Genomic DNA, 8,951 nt, shown 5'->3' on the forward strand with positions numbered 1-8,951 from the left:
TGTTGAACATTAAGCTAGTGTTGGAAACTTGTGCTAGCATTTTCTTCGTGCTATCTCATGAAGGATATGTTTGGATGAAAGAAGTGACTTTCTTTAATTCACGTGCACTTGATGTAAGTTGTCACCGTGGATCCGAGAAAGATTGTTTTTGCTTCCTCTGGAATCGTCCCAAGTTAGTCATGCCTATGTGCGAAGTACTCTATGGTTTGATAGGTTGGCCGCCTCCATTCCATATGTGTTTCCTAGCACACCAAGCCACTGATTGATTTGTCCGAGGAGAAGAAGTTCCTTCTTAAGAATCATCACTTATGTAAGGACTACGATATCCTCGATGATGGTTCCCCACCTGAACTCGGTAGTGTTTTGTTGTAAGACTACTATGTGGTCATGCTTGCATGAGACATCATGTTCACATGGGTGTAGCAGTACTAGCTCATGTTTTGGAGCTTACTACCATAGTCCATTTCCGGAGAATCTCGCAATGCCATCTCGTCGATTTGTGTTGCAAACTTTCATTTTTCTTTCTAGACTTGATGAGTCTGGAATGTCCTGACCCCAACCAGATCTGAATCTCAGGCAGATATGATGGTTGGAATGTTTCCCAAGAACTATAATAATGGTCTCTCTGTAACCCGGTAAAGTGGATGTCATGGCCAACACACCCAGCCGGAAGACCTATTATTGTAGTATCTTGATTGAGGAAGTTGGCCACCTCCCCATAAGGATTTCATAGGATTTACTTTTGTAGTTGTTCCTTATGGATTCTTGTGCTCCCGAAGTCCACCTTTTACTTGATGTTCTAGATACCAAACCATATCAATAAATGGGTTACACTAGCACATCAAGGAGAACATTAGAAGCGGAGTGCTAAATGTCTCTCGTTCGATCATCCAGATTTTGTTTCCTTGGCCTCGCTAAGGCGAAATCTGAGAAGGTGTTATCTTCCTTTGCATCTGCATCGTCCATCACTATTCATCATGGTAGTATGTTGTGTTGCCAGGATCCTTGACACAGATGTTGGTGAAAACTTGATGAATATGGAAATGCTCAAGTTCTTGAGAGCACGCGCAAGCACTAGGTTCTATCGTTGGCATTAATTGGGATTTTCTCTAAGTTTCTTCGAGTATATTATAACCATTCAAACAGTGGAATCACTCTCGACTGTTGAGTTTTCCCTAGTTACTAGAATCATTCCCAGCATTTGCATTTTGTTCCCAGCTTGCACCCGTCTTTGTGCCATTTTATTATGGTCTGCCTTCTTAGTAATTATTGTCCAGTATCATCTTCAAAAGTGGACTTACCATGGGTCCCATCCATTTCTGATGATAAGAAAAAATCATCCATTGCGTTGTCTTCAACAAGGTAGTTCACATCATCCATTCTAGTCTAAGTATGCCATTCTTCCGAACTCCTTCAAATGATCGATTGAGATTTGCCTTATGCTAGTATAGAGAGTTTCAATGATCTAGATATCAAAAGTAATTCTTTTGCCACTTAAGGGAATAATTCTACGAGTCACCTCTTCTAAGGTGCCCCGTTATGGAATCATTGCAACTATTTCAATGCTATCATGACACCATGCACCATCTCCTACGTCATGGAATTTTGCCTACCCAATTGAACCTTGTTATCTACGTCCTTCCATTGCTCCTGATGTGTGTTTTATACCTCAACTCAAGAGACGTTCTTACGTCTCACACCATGAGTTGATCTTGAGTGCTCGATCTTTGAGGAGATCGATTCCTGTAGAGTTTCTCTCTGTCATCATCATGTTGGATGAAGCTCATGAAAGCAAAGACGTCAAAATCAAATGGACCAATGAATCAACATCTTCGAGAAGGGCAATCGGATCATGAATATCGTGTTAGCTTTGTGACCCCTCTGTCTTATTACCTCACGTCTTGAATCTCGGGACGAGATTCTTGTTTAGTGGGGGTGCGTTGTCACATCCCTAGTTCTGGTAATGCTTAGTGCTAGCATCTTGTGTTGCATCATGTTTAAGTTTCATTTAAACTTGAAATGGGGAATGACCAGACCCTAGAACCAAATGAATTCAAATAGGCTCAAATAAAATCATTTTCAATGAACCCAAAATGCGCTTTGAAAATGTTCATGATTACTGATAAAGGTGAAAACCTCTGCCAAAATGATGAACATATTTCTAGGTCATTCCTGGATTTTTGAATTAAATTATATTGTATTTGACTTTGGGCATTTAAACACTATAAATAATTTAAATGCTCAAATAATGTTGGAACTATTTGTGGGCCACTGAAATATTTCAGAAAGTACTCATGAATATTTTCAGGATTTATAAAATTGATTTGGTTTTTAAAACTGGATAAAAAACTACAAATTAGAAAACAGAAACAAAAATAGAAAAGGGTTAGAAACTCACCTGGCTTACCTGTCCAGCCCAGCCGGCCTGGCACTATGCCGGCCCAGTCCACTGGGCAGCGCCAGTCGTCCTCAACCTCGTGCCACTGGGCACGAGGGCGTGTGCCCACGGTGCACTAGCACGCGCGCGGCCACCGACGGCCACCTCCTGCTTCTGCCGATGCCCTGGACGACTCTAGACGATGCCACGCACCCCCTGGCCTCTCTCTCCCTCACCCGTGGCCTCTCCCCTCCCCTGGCTCTCTCTCTCTCTCACCGGTCGAGCGGCACCCTCGCCGCCCTTCGTTGCCCTTGCAGCCACCGTGCTCCCCTCGCCTCCCCACCTCATCTGAAAGCTCCACCATCGTTCGCCGCTTCGCCCCACCCTGGCCCCGAGCGTTGGGACGGCCTGCATCGCCGGTTGCTTCATCTTCTTCCTCCTCAGTGTCCGGAAGCCGCATGCGTCGATTCGCCGCCGTCTCCGCCTCCCCGAGCGCGTCGTCTGCCTCATCCGACTTGCTGTGACCTCCGCTGTCAATTACCCCTAACCCCGTTGTGTTTTGCTCGCCGTAACCGTCGTTCTGACGATGCCCATAGGTCGCCGCCGCACTTGCTCATCGCCGGCAGCCTTCAATGACCGTTTGGTCACGCCTAGGTGCCCAGTAGCCTTGATAGGAACCGTGGGCCACTTCTGGCATGCTAACCCGGCCGAGCACCCGCTCTAGAGCCGTCGCCGCACCTGACCGAGCTTCTGTCACCGCCGACGATGTCGCCGCCGCCTCTGCAGACCACCCCATCACCTTCCACCACCACCAGACGGCGCGCTGTAGTGCCAGCATCCCAACGCGCCTAGCTGCGCGTCCTCCCGACACCGGAGCTGGCCAGACGGCCAACGCCGCCGTGCTCCGGTCATCGCCGGCGCTAACCTGCCGACATGGCCAGATTTGTCTAGCCACTAACCACCACCCAAGTCACTGACAGTGGGCCCAGCTCTGTTAATCTTTAGATTAGGTTTTTATTTTTAAAACCTGTTAGTTAACTGAGTCAATGACGTGCGGGACCCACGGGCCAGGTTTGACCTGGGCTGACCCATTGACTCGCTGACATCATCCTGATGTGTTGGTGATGCAGTAATTCATTTTCTGGAATTAGTTTAATTCTAAATAATTAGAAAATCCAAGAAAAGGCTTAAACTTCAAAAATTCATAGAAATTAATCTATAACTCCAAATGAATAATTTATACATGAAAAATGATCAGAAAAATCCAATCTATACATCTGTACAATTTTCATGCATGTTAGAACAACTTGTGACTACTGTTTAGGGCAAATAAAATAAATGGCATTCGAATATCCACATATGGAGTTTGAATTTGAATCTTGTGTTCAAGCCGACTCCATTTAAATTGTTGCTAGTTGCATTATCTCAAATCACGGCATGTTGACATGTCATGATCATGCATCATATTGTTGCATTGCATTGATTGTGTTCCTTCTCTGTTGCCGGTGTTTGACCCCTCTCAGTAGACGTGGTTCCGACGATGAGATCGATGACACCGATGAAGAGCTATACTATCATCAGAAGTGCCAGGCAAGCAAAACCCCCTTGTTCATTCTGATACAATCCCACTCTCTCGCTCCTGCTCTCTTTCACTGCATTAGGACAACAACGATTCAACTGTTACATGTTGCGGTAGTTGAACCCCTTTCCTCTGCATGACCTGTCATTGCCACAGTAAATAGATGAAACCCACTAGTATGAGTAGGAGTTGTTTGAGCCCTGTTGTGCCTACTCATTCATGCTTGTTTGTCATGCCTGCTACTGCTTAGAGTTGAGTCAGGTCCGATTCATCGGGGATGAATTGGTATGGTGATCAACATGTCCTACTGTGTGTGAGCTAAGGGTGTGAACACGATTTGGTAAAGGTATCGATGAGAGGCCATGTAGGAGTACATGGTGGGTTGTTTCATTGGAACCGTCCTTAGGAACCGAGATCTGTGTACGTGATTTAAGATCAGCTACTACCACGCGTTGGGCCTAAAACCAATGGACCCTCTCGACTTATTAACCGACCCTGTCCTCTGTCCAGGAGTTGCAAGTAGTTTCTGGTGTCTGTAGTATGCTGGAGGCCGTGCGTAGCGCTGACCCGAGGTGTGGGCTGTGATGCGGTAGGCACGTGGCCCGGTGTACCGAGTCGCCCGTTTGGTGACCGGGGAACCCTGCACACATCGTTCGGGGCCGTATGTGGAAACCTCGGCCGGACTCCCTGCGGATGGAACCTGAATAGGCGATAAACTTGGACTAGGAACTTGTCTGGTTAGTCAGGTCGTGGCCGACACCCTCGCCGGGCTTCCGCTTGAAGGTTGCCGAGTACATGTCGTGTAAACGGCCATAAGTGGTGAGAGCGTGTGTGAAGAAGTACACCCGTGCAGGGTTAACATCATCTATTCGAATAGCCGCGTCCGCGGTAAAGGACTACTTGGTTGCTTATACAGTTCATAGACAAGTGAAAGTGGATACTCTAAAATGCACAAGATAAGCGTGAGTGCTATGGATGGCGTTCTCGTAGGGAGATGGGAGCGGACCCATAGTGGTGTATTGATTGGTGAATATGTGGACTCGTGTGCGCCACCTCAAAAGAGTTACTTGCAGACGTAGTTCAGGATAGCCATTGAGTCAAAGCTGGCTTGCTGCACTTAAACCCCACCACCCCTTTGTTGATACTGATGCATATGTAGCTAGTTCTGATGTAAGTCTTGCTGGGTACATTTGTACTCACGTTTGCCTAATTTATGTTTTGGAGAGAGACTTCAGTCTCACTAGTAGTTCCGCGTGGACTTTGACATTTGGCTTGTTACCTCAGCTACGATCTTGTGCCCTCGGCAGGGTTTTGTAGATAGTTAGGCTTCTCAGCCTTTTCATTTATAGTTGTCTGTACTCAAACAATTTAAGCTTCCGCATGTGCTTATTGCTTGTATGACTTGAATGCTGGGTCATCAGACCCATGTTTGTAATATCTGGCTCCTCGGAGCCTAATGAATAAATACTTTGAGTCATAGAGTTTTTTTTTGTGATGCCATGTTGTATTTTCACATATCGAGCATATTGTGTGTATGTTATTGAAATGCTTGGTATGTGTGGGATCCGACAACCTAGCTGTTTATTCTTGGTAGCCTCTCTTACCGGGAAATGTCTCCTAGTGCTTCCACTGAGCCATGGTAACTTGCTACTGCTCCGGAACACTTAGGCGGGCCGGCATGTGTCCTTCTTCGTTCCTGTGTCTGTCCCTTTGGGGAAATGTCACACGTTGTTCCTTTAAGTCCTTGTAGCTTGCCACGACTTGGGTTCATACGTTGATGACCGACACGTTCGTTGCTGGGTCATGTATGCTTGTCCCTGTAAGTTAGTGCCACTCTGGATTCACGACTAGTCATGTCGGCCCGGGTTCTTTGTCATATGGATGCTAGCAACACTATTATATACCTGAGCCAAGAGGCACAAACGGTCCCGGGCCAGGTAAGGTGGCACCCGTGGGAATACCGTGCGTGAGGCCGCAAAGTGATATGATGTGTTACATGCTAGGTCGGTGTGACTTAGGATCGGGGTCCTGACACGAACCTCCTGAGATACCATCCAAGCATCGACGTCAGCGGCGCCGCTCTAAATCGCGTCGCAAAAAAGATAGCAACACCGGCACCGGGGACAATAATACTCCGGAGAACGCCGAAGACCAAGAAGCCCCCATCGAACCAACATCTGAACAGGATGATCGGGAGGACGGGCAAGTACCCTGACGAGCCGGTTGGGAACGAAGACTTGGAGGATAGTAACTATCTACCACTCTCCGAAGACAATGTAAGCCTCGGCGACGAAGATTTCATCGTGCCAGAGGAACCCCTTGAACAAGAACGCTTTAAGCGCCAGATAATCGCAACTGCGAGAAGCCTCAAAAAGAAGCAGCAACAGCTCCAATCCGAACAGGATACGCTCAATGACAGATGGACTAAAGTCCTGGCAGCCGAAGAATATGGCCTCGAACGCCCAACAAAGAGCTACCCGAAGCGCAAGCTACTAGGCCAATTCAACGATGAGGCCTTGGAGCCCGCACTGCCAACACATGACGCTGCGGACAGACCCGGCCGACCACCACGTGGCCGGGACAGAGTGGCAACTCAAGCTGGACACCAGCCCGAACCACCTCACCGTAGAGGCTGAGAAACAATGGCTCCAGGATACACCCATGACCTACGTCAGGACCTGGAAAATAGAGCCGGTCAGACCAGATCGATCTACGGATCACGGGCGCGTGCCCCAGCGCGAGAGGACGGCTATCAAGCCTGGCGCGACAAGCACAACCACACCTGGGCCAAAAACCGCATACAGACTTCTTCCAAACTGCGCCGTGACACAGCCCGATACAGAGGCGCCGCACACCCCCTATGCTTCACCGATGAGGTAATGGAGCACCAGTTCTCAGAAGGGTTTAAATCTGTGAACATTGAATCATATGATGGTACAACAGATCCCGCAGTATGGATTGAAGATTTTCTTCTCCACATTCACATGGCCCGCGATGATGATCTACACACCATCAAATACCTTCACTTAAAACTTAAGGGACCAGCTCGGCACTAGTTAAACAGCCTCCCAGAAGACTCTATTGGAAACTGGAAAGACTTGGAAGATGCCTTTAGAGACAACTTCCAAGGCACTTACATCCGGCCTCCGGACGCCGATGACCTCAGTCATATAGTCCAGCAGCCCAGAGAATCAGCCAGAAAATTCTGGACCAGGTTCCTAATTAAAAAGAACCAGATTGTCGACTGTTTGGACGCTGAAGCCCTAGCGGCCTTTAAACACAGCATCCGCGACGAATGGCTCGCCTGACACCTCGGCCAGGAGAAGACAAAGTCCAATGCAGCCCTTATAGCACTTATGACCCAATTTTGCGCGGGCGAAGATAGCTGGCTAGCCCATAGTAGCAATAGTACCAGCAACGCCAGCAGTTCTGAAGCCAGAAACGGCAACGGCAGGCCCCGACGCAACAAACACAAGACGAAGCAATAATGACAATACCGAAGACACGGCGGTCAACGCCGGATTTAGTGGCTCCAAATCCGATCAGTGGAAGAAGCCATTCAAAAGAAATAAAGACGGTTCATCTAGCTTGGACCGAATGCTTGATCGACCTTGCCAGATTCACGGCACCCGCGACAAGCCTGCCAACCATACCAACAGAAGTTGTTGGGTCTTTAAACAGGCCGGTAAGTTAAATACCGAACATAAGGAGAAAGGGTCGCCCAGCGAGGACGACGATGAGGAGCCTCGCCCACCGAACACAGGGGGACAGAAGAAATTTCCCCTCGAGGTCAAAACGGTGAATATGATGTACTTTACTCACATCCCCAAGCGGGAGCGCAAGCGCGCGTTAAGGGACGTCTATGCGATAGAGCCAGTCGCCCCAAAATTCAACCCATGGTCAGCTTGTCCGATCACTTTCGATCGCAGAGACCATCCGACCAGTATCGGTCACGGAGGTTCGGCCGCGCTGGTCCTTGATCCAATTATTGATGGATTCCACCTCACGCGAGTCCTCATGGACGGCGGCAGCAGCCTTAACCTGCTCTATCAGGACACTATCCGCAAAATGGGTATTGATCCGTCAAGAATCAAGCCCACCAAAACTACCTTTAAAGGAGTAATACCTGGTGTAGAGGCCCGCTGCACGGGCTCAATCACATTGGAAGTCGTCTTCGGTTTGTCGGACAACTTCCTAAGCGAAGACTTGATCTTTGACATCGTCCCTTTCCGCAGTGGCTACCATGCACTGCTCGGACGAACCGCGTTCGCTCGCTTCAATGCGGTCCCAAACTATGCCTATCTCAAACTCAAGATGCCCAGACCATGCGGTGTTATAACAGCCAATGGAAACATGGAACGCTCCCTCCGTACTGAGGAGTACACCGCGGCCCTAGCAGCGGAAGTACAGGGCGGCCTTATCAAGCCAAATATCACATCGGCGGCCAAGCCCCTGGACGCTATCAAACGAGTCCGGACTACCCTGCAGAACGACAGTCCGGCTCGTTAGGAGATCGATTAGCAATTCGGCCTCCGTCTCAGCCCCAACCGCATTGCGGCATATGTACCACGCGTACATAATTACGCACTAAACATACCATGGGCAAAGATGGAGGCATATTAAAGACAAAGTCCACAATACGGGTTGACCCTACCTGGATGCATATATCCTCTTTTTTCTTATTTTTATTTTTTCAGGTTCCTCACAACTCACATCACCTTTTGACGGTACCAAGGGCCCTTTTCCCAGGCCCCTCATGAAAACCCGATCATTGATCCTTTCGAAGGATAACACACCAAGGAGAAAAGCGGCATAGACGTGTGGTGGAGTATCTAAAGGATCTTTAAAGATCACCTCTTCCTTCTTTTAGGACCCGTACACAGCTTTCCCTTGTGCTTGGCATGTAAAATAGTCTTGATTCTTATCGCATTATTTGTACAAATGCATTTTGACGTATCAATCAAACTATAATGTGTCGGCGTCCTGGGAACGGGG

This window comes from Aegilops tauschii, chromosome 6 (assembly GCF_002575655.3).
Source record: "Aegilops tauschii subsp. strangulata cultivar AL8/78 chromosome 6, Aet v6.0, whole genome shotgun sequence".
Classification (NCBI taxonomy): Eukaryota; Viridiplantae; Streptophyta; class Magnoliopsida; order Poales; family Poaceae; genus Aegilops; species Aegilops tauschii.